The following is a 14,656-nucleotide window of genomic DNA, read 5'->3' as shown; positions in this document are numbered from 1 at the left end:
TGTGTGAGCACAAGAGACGTGTCCCTGAGTACTAGCATGAGATTGATCTGTTTCACCTGCCTCTCCCTCAGAACACTAAGCTACTTGAACACGTGACTCCAAATACCAAGGCTGTGAGACCCTGTGATAGTGTAAAGCTATCAGCTGGAGGAAAGCAGAGATGCCACATTTTAAGAGAGAGAATTTTCCAAGAGTAGACAGAGAGGGGCAGGTGGTTGGTGCCAAATTTTCTGCACCACTATGCACCTCAGAGCAAAACAGTGTTTTGCAGATAGTAAATTCTAGCAAATATCAGTCTTTTATAGTCTATATTCTTTGAGGAATGTTTTGGTCTGTTTAATAATTATACTTTGGGGAGAAATGAGCTTGAAAACATATTAGCCATATGTGGTTTGCATAAGATAAATATACCAGCCTCTGAGAACACTTACTGTTTTTGTTTTCATAAAACCTGCTTTAGGAAGGAAAAATAAAGACATGTTTTCAAGGTTTGCCCCTGATATTGATGTTCTCGTTTTTAGAGTTTCTCTCTTCACTCTGAGAGGAGGCCTTGAAGTCTTTGGGCCTATTCTTATCCTTGACTCACCTGATCCCCAAAGTTGATTTCTCATTTTTAAAATGCATATGACATCATCCATCTGTGTGAATAATAGCATAAGAATGAACTCACCGTTAAAAATCACTTGTGATTTGGAAAGGTTGGTTTCTATAGCTTTTAAGTGCATAAAACTGAGTTGATGTGCATAATGAGTCTTTTTATTTTTTATTCAACAGCAAGATGTTTCCTTCACTGAGCTTTGAATGGGTCTTATGAAGAATATTTTCAAGTGGTGCTGCATTTTGACTTTACAAGGCCATCATTACTGACTTTACAAGAGCTTCTGTGGATATATGTTGCTCTATCACCAACTTTGCTGGTGATTTAAATTCAGCACTAAATTGGCTCCAAGAATGTTAACCAATGAATTTGGATAGCACATTTTCTGACATCTTATCTAGGGCAATCTCAGCTGTTCCCTTGCAGAAATACGTTTGGAGCAGGGCTGCAAAGCAACCTTAATTACAGGGCAGATGAACCAGCTACAAATGGACATTCTACTACTACATGTTCTGTTCCAGAGAAGGATGCAATCAGTTCAAGCTGTTTTTGACTGATGTTTCAGATCATGGTCTTGTAAACAGGTCTGAAAATAGCTGCTTTTTAAAGACTGAAAATTCCTGTAATTAGGGTATGCCTTAAAAATTAACCCTAAAAAAAAAAAATAAAGGTTGGAGGATGGAGTAGCTTTCAGTTTTGAATTGCTAGCTGGATGGCTGCTGCACTGTTCTTAAAAGAGGAGGAAGCAGGTCATTATAAGGGATGTGTCTAAAAGCTGTGTGTCAGAAAAGAAAGGAAAATGGAGTTTCCTTGGTGCCGGAGAACTGTATAATTAACTGGGATAACAAGCACTGATATTTATTGTGATGGGATGCAAAGAAGAAGCTGAAAAACAAAACTCCTGGTGTCTCTGCTCCACATCTGCCAAACTAATTTGGGGGTAATTTTATCATTTTAATCTGCTTGATGTTCTTCCCCAGTTGCTAAAGTACCCTGGTGTATACCAGATGTCAGACATTTAATGATGCCTCGGAGGCTCAGGATGGATTGGATTGCAGGTGTTTAATGCTTGCCAGGCCTTTAGATAAGCCCAGAAATTGGTGTTTCCTGGTTAGCACTGATTGACAATACTTTGATCCTTTAGTAAATGTTAATGGCCATTCTGGCCACTAGGAGGAGCTAGAGGCTACTCCATCCACTTTGCTTTGTATCACCCAAGACTGGTGCAGATGTAAAAGGCTTCATTCAGGTACTCGGGAGCTAAGGAGTAAGTACTATGAAAGATGGAATTAAAACTCCCAGCCTATGGAGATATGGCTTGAAATACAGTCAAGTGACTGTGAGTGCATAGTTCCCAGAGGCTAGGACTTAAGTCCTGGCAAACCATTAACAAAACTCTGAGTCTCGATTTCTTCAACTTTAGTGTAAGGATAATATTAGTATCTGTCTCTTAGATTCGTTGTGAGAAAAAATTAAAATTCTCCAAATAAAGAATTTAGCTTAGTGTCTGGTACAACCTAAATGCTGCTCCATAAATTTTATTTATTTTTGATACTATTATCTGATTGTGGAGCTTGTCTTCCAGCTAAGGTGAATGATGACTTAGGTTACCTAGGCTATAATTCCCTTTCTAGAAGTAGTTTACCTGGATATTTGAAACACTAAGTCTGAAGTCATAAAGAATTGGATTAGAGTCCTGGTTTAGACATTCAATAAGTCTGTGACCTTCGGAAGTTTAACTTTGTTAAACCTCAGTTTAATGATCTTTATTTTTTCCTGCTTTATTGAGATACAACTGACACATAAAACCAGGTAAATTTAAGGTACAACATGGCAATTTGATACAAATATACTGTGACATGATTACATGTAATAGGTTTAGTCAACCCTTCCATCAACGTACATAATTACTTTTTTTTCCTTTGTAGTGAGAACGCCTAAGATTTACTCTTAGCAACGTTCAAGTATATAATACAGAATTGTTAACTATAGTCACCATGCTGTACATCAGGTCCCCAAAGCTTATTCATCTCATACCTGAAAGTTTATACCTTATATACATGAATGTTTCTACCTTTTGGCCAATATCTTCTCCATTTCCTCCACTTGCCAGCCTCTGTCAGCACCATTCAACATCTCACTGGTCATAGGAGATTTTTTTTTAAACTGGACAAGTGAGTCTTCTCATTTCTACTGAACTCATATTCCTTCTACTTACAACTTTGATTCTGATGGTAAATTTATCTCAGTCAATTTGAGATGATAGACTTTGGTTTCAAAGGATATGGCCTTTATTCTCTTAGTCTTAGATGGTTCATTATTTTAGATAAATATTCCTGGATTTTTAATTTGGCTGCACTGGGTTTTAGTTGGGCTTCCCAGGTAGCTCAGTGGGTAAAGAATCTGCTTGCAATGTGGGAAGCACAAGAGACACAGGTTTGATACCTGGGGTGGGGAAGATCCCCTGGAGGAGAGCATGGCAATCCCTCCCAGTGTTCTTACCTGGAGAATTTGGCTCTCCAGGGTTTTAGTTGTCCCACCAGGGGTCTTCAGTCTTCATTGCAGTATATGGATCTCCTTTGTTGCGGCTTGTGAGATCTAGTTCCCTGACCAGAGATCAAACCTGGGTCCCCTGCACTGGGAACATAGAGTTTTAGCCACTGGATCACCAGGGAAGTCCAAAAATATTCCTGGATTTGAAAATCAGCTAGATGTGATGTTTTGAGAAAGAATCTCTTTTAGCATGAGTTTCTTCATCCTTAAAATGGGAATAAGAAATATCTAAGTTTTGACATTGCATTTAAAATGTGCTTATGAAAATAAAGCACAGTGCCTGGCACATGACAGGAAGTCAGTGAACAAGCCAGACTGCTGCAAGAGATGAGAGAGTGTTGGAGCAGAGGGAGCCGTACCATCCAACTGCAGCTGGGCTCCATGATCTAGAACTTACCTTGTCAGAGGACAGGGTCTGGACTTTCACTTTTATAGAATCCTTTCTCTTCCTCCTTTCAGCGTAGATGTTTTCTTTCTTTGTCCATTCTTATTTCTCCCTTTCCATGCTACTAGACCCAATTCCAAATCAACCAGATATAAAGTATGCAATCATAACTTGGTGCCTCTTGTATTGTTCACTGATGCTTTTTTTTTTTTTTTTTACTGTGATGGGGGAAGAGTCAACAGTGGCTAAATGCATTGCTCAGATTCTGGAGAAAGTCCAGCATGAGGATTCTGTCAGACTAGGAAGGTAACCTGTGGACCCAAGGACTGATAGTCAGGGTCAAGCAGAAAGATGTATAGTATGTGCTTACTCGCTCAGTCACGTCTGACTCTTTGCTACCCCATGGAATGTAGCCCTCTATCCATGGGATTCTCTGGGCAACTATACTGGAGTGGTTTGCCATTTCTTCCTCCAGGAGATCCTCCTGACCCAGGGATCGAACCCAGGTCTCCTGCTTTGCAGGCAGATTCTTTACCATCTGAGCCACTAGAGAAGCCATAGAAAGATGTATAAGGAACTCTAGAACAACTCTAGAACACATTCAAGATGCAGTGTCATTTTATTCAGGTTTCTGCACATGACTCCTTTTTGTAGTTGGCTTCTTTCATAGCTTGACTTCTGCCAAATCGTACCTTGGAGAAAAAATTAAAACAAAACTTTCCTTGCCACCACTGATGGATGTCTCTTGAACATTTTTTCAATGGGTGACACGCACTCTGAGAACAACCAGTTGACAGGTGCCTGAAGTCAACAGTTTGAGCTGAAAAGGAAAAATGCATGTGATAGTGCTGCTTAGTGAGAATTAAAAATTTCCTACTAAACTTTAAACCCTTTAACATACTTGCAATGGTATTTTCTGAATTAGAAAAGCACGAGAGAAACTAAAATGTGAGAAAGAGCTACTGAGAAGGTGAAAATATTTTTGCTGACATAAAGGACAGGAAAGAACCCTACAACTTTCAGTGATATTGTGAACAGGACTTTGTAACATCTTTACTTTTATGTTGCTATGTGTAAATTATGAGTGAGGAAAAACTACAGAAGAAAAGATGATTCCATATTATGTTAGAATATTATATTACCTTGAGTGCATCTGATTACATTATCTTAAATACAATTTACAAAGTATAAAAAGGCACTTTTCTCTTTCTTCAATAAGTAATTATTGGACAGATATTTTTGAAATATTGGTTCAAATGTACATGAAATTATAAGCTGGTCTAACATCCATGGTCAAGGTATGGTGCTGGCAGGATGTTCAAAATATTCTTAGATACTAGCCTAGTTAGATAAATGGCCTTTGCTTTTAATTTTAAGTTTGATATGAAATAAATTATTTAACATGTCCACTAACACAGATGCTGATAGTCAATCCTGGGAAAAAGGAAAAGAGAAACTAAGTGGAAAAGTTAGCAACACTGTACTCCACCAAATTTGTTTTGCTTACATCACATCCAGAAATATTGATTCATCCTTTTTCAATATACCCTCTATTTGGTGAAAATCCTTGTGACTGTTTTTGAGGGATGTGATCACAGACAGGAATTTTATTTCATTTATTTGGTTTAGGGAGTCAAACAAATATGTTCTGAGGACCTATACTGCATGTTTCTATGGATTCATGGAATGAATGGAATGGAGGATTCATTTCTGTCAGGTGGTGAAGAATTGCTTCTTTGAGGAGGTGACATTTGAGCTAAGAAGTTAAGGATAAAAAAGACCAAATGTGAAAATCTAGAGCAGAGAAAATGGCTGGTACAAAGTCTTGAAAGCAAGAGTACTCGTGATATCTGGGTACATTGGAAAAGAAGTTTCCCTTAACAATTCTGAATCACAGAGGTGGGTTCATTGCATGAAACTCTTGCATGACTCCCCACATACTAAGCAAAGACTTATTTTATGGTGGTCATGGTTAGCATTGCCCCAGGCACCTAACGGAGGTAAACATGAATTTTCTCTGCACAGAAAGATCGCACAGTGAAGCTTCCCTAAACATGCAAGTCAAGTCATCACAACTGGGAGACAACAGAACCTATGGTCTACAAAATTAAAGGCTCAAAAAAAGGCATATGCTGGAAGGATCAAGACAGAATTGTAAATGAACATGTTAAATATGTTGGGAAAAAAAAAGAAAGAATAGGGGCTCTCTTTAACTAAAAGACATATATTGAACATATTTTATGTGCCAGGCAGTGTCCTGAGTGCAGGTCTTAAACTTCCTAACATCTTAGAGGAACCAGATATCAAATTGCCAACATCTGTTGGATCACAGAAAAAGCAAAGGGATTCCAGAAAAACATCTGCTTCATTGACTATGCTAAAGCTTTTGACTGTGTGGATCAGAACAAACTGTGGAAAATTCTTCAAGAGATGGGAATACCAGACCAACTTACCTGCCTCCTGGGAAACCTGTATGCAAGTCAAGAAGCAACAGTTAAAACAGGACATGAAACAATGGACGGGTTCCAGTTTGGGAAAGGAGTACATCAAGGCTGTATGCCATCACCCTGCTTATTTAACTTCTATTTGGAGTACATCATGTGAAATGCTGGGCTAGATGAAGCACAAGCTGGAATCAAGATGGCCAGGAGAAATATCAGTCATGTCAGATATGCAGATGACACCAACCTTAAGGCAGAAAGCAAAGAGAAACTAAAGAGCCTCTTGATGAAAGTGAAAGAGAAGAGTGAAAAGGCAGGTTAAAACTCAACATTCAAAAACGAAGATCATGACATCCAGTCTCATCACTTCATGGCAAATAGATGGGGAAACAATGGAAACAGTGTCAGATTTTTATTTTCTTGGGCTCGAAAATCACTGCAGATGGTGACTACAGCCATGAAATTAAGAGATGCTTACTCCTTGGAAGAAAAGCTATGACAAACCTAAACAGCATATTAAAAAGTAGAGACATCACTTTGCTGACAAATGTCCATCTAGTCAAAGCTATGGTTTTTCCAATAGTCATGTACAGATGTGAGAGTTGGACCATAAAGAAGGCTGAACACTAAAGAATTGATGCTTTTGAACTGTGGTGTTGGAGAAGACTCTTGAGAGTCCCTTGGACTGCAAGGAGATCCAACCAGTCCATCCTAAAGGAAATCAACCTTGAATATTCATTGGAAGGACTGATGCTGAAACTGAAGCTCCAATACTTGGGCCATCTGATGGGAAGAGCCAACTCATTGGAAAGGACCCTGATGCCTGGAAGGATTGACGGCAGGAGGAAAAGGGGGCGACAGATGAGATGACTGGATGGCATCATTGACTCTATGGACATGAATTTGAGCAAACTCCAGGAGATAGTGAAGGATAGGAAACCCAGCATGCTGCAGTCCACGGGGTCACAAAGAGTCGGACAAGACTGAGGGACCAAACAAGAACAACATCGTATATGGTCTTCATTCAAGTTGATTACTTATCCTGGTTTTTCATCTCTGGCTGTGGAACACCTTTGTATGTACTCCTTCTCCTAGATACTCTTCTGAGTTCCATTCAAGATCGGTTTGCTTGTTTTTCAAAATGTATGTCATCTACCTTTGGTTCTGTGTTGTAGAGTGTGTTGTGGGCTACTTCAAGAGCACACTTCTTTTCTATTCTGCTTGTGATCTAAAATGAAAGTGCTCTGTCCTTGAGCCTGACACAGTGGGCAGATTTGAAAAATAATGATTAATTCAATGGTACATTTCATTGAAATGCACAGAGAACTGGCAAATGAGAATTATAAAAGGATTTGAATTATTTGGACCATTAGAATGAAGGGTGAAGGGCTTTAACACACACACACACAATGATAAAAGAAAAAGGGAGAGAGAAAAAGAAAGAAGTATATTGTTATATTGACATTTGAATTTGAATTTCATGGTTACTAAAATAACCATATAGATGATTTACACTCAATCTATTCTAGAAATAACAGAAAATGTAGGCACAAACTGGTGGTATTGATTACAATTAAAAAAAAAGTTTTCAACATATTTGAGAGATGTTGATTCAGTATAAGAATCTTAAATCTTTATTAAGAAATACGATGGCCTCATCTTCTCTGGTGGTGGTATGTGGTTTAGTCGCTAAGTCATGTCCAACTCTTGCCACCCCATGGACTGTAGCCTACTAGGCTCCTCTGTCCATGGGATTCTCCAAGCAAGAATACTGGAGTGGGTTGCCATTCCCTTCTCCAGGGGATCTTCCTGACCCAGGAATTGAACCCGGGTCTCCTGCATTGCAGGTAAATTTTTTACCTACTGAGTTATGAGGGAAGCCCCTCATCTTCTCTAGAGACACTTAAAAAAGAAATTATGGGATTCTTATATTCTTTAAACTTTCTTTGTTGGCTAAGTGAAGCTTTAAAAAAAGAGAGAAATATATGAATGACCCATTAAATGAGGTTTAAGTTTTCTGGTTTTATGATATTATTTCACTTAGGCCCTTTCTTGGGTACTCTGGCAATGAACTGGATTAAACTAAAGAGTGTGTTTGTGTGTATCTGTGTGTTTGTGTTTGTATATTATCACATACTTTTTTTTAAAGAAAAAAAGATCATTTAAAGCATATGAACTTCCTTCTTTTTGATAGGACCAGCTAATCATATAGGAACAATAGTAAAAATCCACCATTTTTGTTTTAAGAAAAGAGGTGACACTGAGCATGAAACTGCCATAATAATAGTAATAATAAAAATGTTTAATAACATTTTCAGTCATGCTTTTATCTTTTACCAAGCATTATTTCCTTTGAGTCTCATAACTGTGTGTTTAGTGGATAGTTTTATCTCTAATTAGGTATTGTTTGATAGGAAGAGATCTGATGTACTCAAGCTAGATTAACTAAAGGAACATTTGTTACTAAGAGAAAGGAGTTCTAACAAAACCAAAAGATAGGTGGTTTGGGAGGGCTCCCGCTGTATCGAGTCAGAGCAGGAAAGCCCTTGGTAACCCAGGCACTTCTCCACTGCTCTCTTGGTCTGCAAGTGTCTCCTAGTTTTCAGTGTCTGCCTGTCTGTCTTCCAACTTCCTCTTTCCTTGCAGAAAGGTCATTGTGTCTGCCTCCAGTTTTCATCCTTAACCCTGGATCTCACATGTTTGTCCTACTTCTGGCAGATCCAGCTAATGACCAGAATCCCTGTATTCCAATTTGAAAATTCTGGGGGACATTGGGATGGAAGTAGGGAGCAGAGAAGCTGAAGTGTCCTGTATGGACAAGGTGAAGCAAGAGGTGGGGCCACAGGCTATCTAGGGGTAACTCATCGTGGGTGGGGGCAGCTTAGAGGAGATAGAGTAGGCTAGACACCCAACCACCAGTGTGTCAAAATACATTCCCTTTACAGATGAGGAAACAAGGCTCTATACTCTTCACTACCCAGAGTACAGCTGAGATCTCAAAGCCCTTAGCATGGTAATTCAAGGTGAAAACAACAATAATCATTAAAATACATGTGGCAAAGTCCATCAATGTGCTGATGACAACTTTGATATTTTCTGAAATATTAAATTCTTTCAAAGAGTTTTTATTTTTTGGTATGTATCTGCTTTCTTGTTCTCTAAAGACATAAACAAACAAGGCCTTTACCACTCAGAAGAAAATTCCATGTCAAGCTGAAAGCTGAAAAATGAAGGGGCTGACTTTAAAAAAAATTAAATTATAATTGGAGGCTAATTACTTTACAATATTGTGGTGGTGCTCAGTCAGTAAAGAATCTGCCTGCAATGCAGGAAACCTGGATTCAATTCCTAGGTTGAGAAGATCCCCTGGAGAAGGAAATGGCAACCCACTCCAGTATTCTTGCCTGGAGAATCCCCATGGACAGAGGAGTCTAGCAGACTATACAGTCCATGGGGTCACATTGTGGTGGGTTTTTGCCATACATTGATTTGAATCAGCCACGGGTGTACATGTGTCCCCCTCTCCCTGAACCCCGCCTCCAACCTCCCTCTCCATCCCACCCCTCTGGGTTGTCCCAGTGCACTGGCTTTGAGTGTCCTTTTTGATGCATTGAACTCAGACTGGTCATCTATTTCACATATGGTAATATACATGTTTCAATGCTATTCTCTCAAATTTGCAGTTCCCTGATTATAGGCTTGGCCTCCTTTTGTGAGTTAGGAGACATTCTTTCCTAATGGTGTGTGATAATCTGGGGCTTTCTGCTGTCTTATATGGTACCCAGAAACCATATTTAATGAGAAAATATAGTGTGATTTGTAATCCATTCCAAGATATTCAAACACAGATTTGGTTTTTGTTTCATTTGAAAGTTGTAGAGTCATTATTGTTGCTTAAGTAACAGAAAAGAGGTTCTTTCAAATAAACTGCAGTTTGACCTATTGAATGGTGAATATATGTCTTACTTTTGTCTGATGACCCTAACATTTCTGGTAGGCCTCTGTCTCACTAACTCATAAATTTTCAACAGTGAGGCTCTTAGGGCTATGTGGACAAGGAGTATGAGATTCTGGCTTTCCCCTTACTTTCCTAATATGTTCATTAACATCATTAAGCAAACAATTCTAGGCAACACTAAGAGTGGAGCTTATTATCTTTATAAAATCCCAGCTTCTACTTCAGTGTCTCCCACATAGTAGGTGTTTATTCTTCATTAAATGCTATTGTTTCACCTTAAGATTTCACCTGAAAAGAGACATTCAGTTGGAAAGTTCCACCATTGGAAGGTGTTCAGATTAGGCACCATCAGTAGTTCAGACAGAAAACAACTGTAAACTCATCCAGAGTGAGCAATAGTTCCGAGTGACCCAGAAATCAACCAGTCTTCAGGCTGCTGTTTCTCTAAGATATTCTGGAAACTGATATAGTATTCCATATTAATGCAAAGCTGAAGTAATTTTAAGCACTGTTTATAGGCTGCAATATAGGATCTAGAACATAGAAAAAAATTAGTTCCACTCTATCTTTATGTTATTTTCCCTTGTCTCCATTTCCATTACTTCAAAAAATATTTAATAATATCAAATATCCTGCAGGCTGGAAAACAGAGACAAATAAGACAGAGTTCCTACCTTTAAGAACCTTTCAGTTTGCAGAAAACAAAGAGAATTAATAAACAGTAATTAAATAATATTGATACTTCGATTAAGGGTATTATACATGCATGCATGCTAAGTCGCTTCAGTCGTGTCTGACTCTCTGTAACCCTATGGACTGTAGCATGCTAGGCTCCTCTGTCCAAGCGATTTTTCCAGCAAGAATACTGGAGTGGGTTGCCGTTTCCTTCTCCAGGGGATCTTCCCAACCCAGGAATGGAACCCGAGTCTCTTATGTCTTCCACATTGGCCAGCAGATTCTTTACCACTAGAGCCACCAATGAAACCTTAAAGGGTATTATGGTTATATGTAAAGAAGGAATTATTTTAATCTTGAGATTTGGAGAGTGGTGTTGTGTTTTCATAAAGTTTTAATGTGAATGGCAATTCTTCAGATATTTCTTAAAGAGTATTTTTTTGCACTTTGGGAGATTAAAAAAAAAGTCAGGTATTAACTTGTAAATGAGAACTTTCTACAACATATTTTTATGATTATCTCCTTTTTGGGGGAATAAGTATTAAACAGACCACAAGGTAGCAGGGTTTTCCCAGGCACAGAGAAAGGAGACAACTTGTTGTGCCTGATGAATGTAGGGCGGCTGCTGTGAAGCATGGGGTGAGGGTATACGTGATGCTAGAGATGTGCTCCTCTTGGCTGATGTGCACATTTGTGGCTTTCTTCTGTCAAGTATTCTTACTGAATGTCTGATTCTGGGGTTTGAATTGGAGATTTTGGAATGATAGTTAATGACCATTTACTAAGGTATGGGTATATAAAATTCTGAGGGCAGAAAGGCAAAAAGGAAAGAATAGGATCACAAAATAAGAAAATAAAATTTGCAGGGATTATGTTTCCTAGATCTAGGTGTTATTTTCTAAATCCTGAAAGTTTTCATGGGGTTTCAAACCATATGGGTTTAATTAATTTTTTCCTAGCAGATGTTCAAAGACAGTTTTCACATGCCAAAGATTATGAGAAATGTCCAACCAAAAGGATACAGGAATGATAAATCTGACAGGTTTTGGTGGTGAATATAACAAATACAATTTACATACTTAGATGCTTATTTTTACTGCAAAAGCTTTTGGAGAAAATATTTAAACCATTATTGAAGGTCTCTGATATCATAAATGCCTGTTAGTTGGCTTGTATCTACCACTGCCTGTCATCTCAACCCACCCTGTTCTATAAACAGTACATTTTCCAAAACCATTTCCTGAAGTCTAAACACTGAATAATGTTTAAATGAAAAGATGGAAAAGAAAGACAGAAAGCCTTCAGATTGGCTTTCCCAGGTACTTTCCCCCCACATTCTATTATTTTCCTTACCTTTGGAGGTCTAGTGACTCAGTAACATAATCACGATTCATTGATCATAAGGACTAACTCATACTAACCAAATTTCAATAAACTGAATGGCTATTTCACTGCTTGAGACTGAGGGATATTCATTTCCAGCAACCAAATAACCTTCTTCCACCCAAGTCGATCCCTCCCCAGACTCAGAGTCTGGGGTATTAAATTGACAACCAGAATATTCCTTGTGCATGCTAAGTTGCTTCAGTTGTGTCTGACTCTTTGTGACCCCGTGGACTGTAGCCTGCCAGGCTCTTCTGTTCATGAGATTCTCCGTGCAAGAGCACTGGAGTGGGTTGCTATGTCCTCCTTCAGGGGATCTTCCCTACCCAGGGATCCAACCTGCGTCTCTCACATCTCCTGCATTGGCAGGTGGGTTCTTTACCACTAGTGCCACCTGGAAAGCCCCAGAATGTTCCTTGGCAGGCACCAAATCAGATAAAGGAAAAGTAGAACATTTTGAAGATGGTTTTACTGATCATGATGAGATCCCACAAACCTTCCCTTCACAACAGATTTGCCCCTTTCTAATAAAAAAAAAAAAGTTTGTCAGACTTCATGTCTATTTTCTTTAGAAAGTAATGGAGAAATACTACCAAACTCATTTCTGCTTTCTGTTTTTTTGTGTGTGATCTTTGAAGATATCTCTATTTCTTTTTCTTTAGATTGATTTTTTTCACTCAGACTTGGATGTCACTTCAACAGTCTCCATTTGTTGAGACAATCACAAAGGTCTGTCCATCTTCACTAGGAGGGGACATAAATCTCACCACTCAATGAGAGGAGCATCAAGACGACATCATAAGATGTCCTATCTCATATGGGACAAGATATGTTGATGATGGTCATCTTTGCAAAATACAATCTGCCACAGCCTATTCTCTGTCTACAGCAATTCACATTGCTTTTGTATGCCAGATGTGTCTGCCTTTGCCTCAAGATTTCCAGAGTTTCATCTCATTACAGCACATGCTCAAAATTCAGTATTTCATCATTTGAATTGGATTTGGTCTCCTCATAAGAGTTTTCAAATTTATCAAGCTTAGTACAGTTCCTCTCAATCTAAAGACATGTAAATTAAAAGAGATAAATTGTCTGGCTTTCAGCTCCCTGACCCCAAAATGCAAATTCTGGTACATGAATAAAATAACTGCTCAAAATGAGGAGTATATGAAAAACATACATTCATTGGCTCAGAGCAGTTCTGAAATCCAGTGGGACACATTTCACCAGTTCTCTGATTAGGGTTCAATCTTACTATATGGGAATTCTTGGTAGCACTTGATTCTGTACTCTGAGTTCTTCCTCCCCCCACCTCCAAGAAGCCTGTGGTTTCGGTTGAGAAGCCTTCCCAGTCTGCTTCCTGCCTGCAAAAATTTTTAAGTGCAAATGTTTCTTTTAATTTTGTACTGTCTCTACTTCTTTCGATCTATGATGACAGTACTTGTGACAAAGCTGCTGCTGCTGCTAAGTCGCTTCAGTCGTGTCCGACTCTGTGCGACCCCAGAGACGGCAGCCAACCAGGCTCCCCGTCCCTGGGATTCTCCAGGCAAGAACACTGGAGTGGGTTGCCATTTCCTTCTCCAGTGCATGAAAGTGAAAGGTGAAAGTGAAGTCGCTCAGTCGTGTCCGACTCTTAGTGACCGCATGGACTGTAGCCTTCCAGGCTCCTCCATCCATGGGATTTTCCAGGCAAGAGTCCTGGAGTGGGGTGCCATTGCCTTCTCCGTGTGACAAAGCAGTTCTTTTTAAAAATATGACTTTTCTAAAAAAAATAAAAATAAAAATATGACTTTTCTATGAATCTTATTGGGGTTCACTCCCACTGACAAAGCCACAAGTACAAGTGTCTTTAAGACTGGCCACCGTTTCTATTTTGGCCTTCCTGAAAGGAAGCTAAATGACAAAATGCTTAATATTCTTATGAATCCCAATTTATGGTAGAATCTACAAGGCATTCTCTAAGATATTTAAAGTGCTTTTGACTTGTCCAGAAGTTCTTATAAGACCTCTATTCGAACTTTATAAAGTCAAGAAAAGAGCCTATAATCTCTTCCAGGATTTGATCTTTGTTGTGACACTTAATTTGAGAATCATGTGCCATTTGGAGAGACTAGATATGAGAAATAGTTTTATTTTTGAGCCCAGCAAGTTCCGACTTTGATATTTAACAGTTTTTTCCTTTAGCTCAACTTGTTCCTTTCATATTTTATCAAAACCTAGGAAAAGAAGCCAGGTGGCAATTTTAATATTTTGCCTGGAAATCTTAACTATATCATTATTTCCATGATAATACATTTTCTATTTTTTCACATTAGAGCAGGCAATAGTGTTGGCAAGTTTTCTGCCTCTGCATAACAAGAAACCCATTTCTGTAGCTTCCAGTAACATTTTTCTTATTTTTCTTTAATTTCTCACCCATAGCCTTCGGGCTTTGAGATCCTTTATATATCTGTAACATTCCCTTCATGTCCCTTCTAGCTTTCACAGTCTTAAGCTCCTTCCAGCTTCTACCCACTACTGTATCCCTAAACCAAAATCTCATATTTAGGTTTTTGTTATGGCCTCACTCATTTTGGAATATCAAATTATGTGTCAGGCATCTATTGTTTTATAGCAAATCACTGCAAATCATAGTGGCTTAAAACAATAACAATCATTTATTT

Source organism: Bison bison, unplaced genomic scaffold (genome assembly GCF_000754665.1).
Source record: "Bison bison bison isolate TAMUID 2011002044 unplaced genomic scaffold, Bison_UMD1.0 scf7180017864519, whole genome shotgun sequence".
Lineage (NCBI taxonomy): Eukaryota > Metazoa > Chordata > Mammalia > Artiodactyla > Bovidae > Bison > Bison bison.
This window is presented reverse-complemented; position numbering follows the sequence as displayed.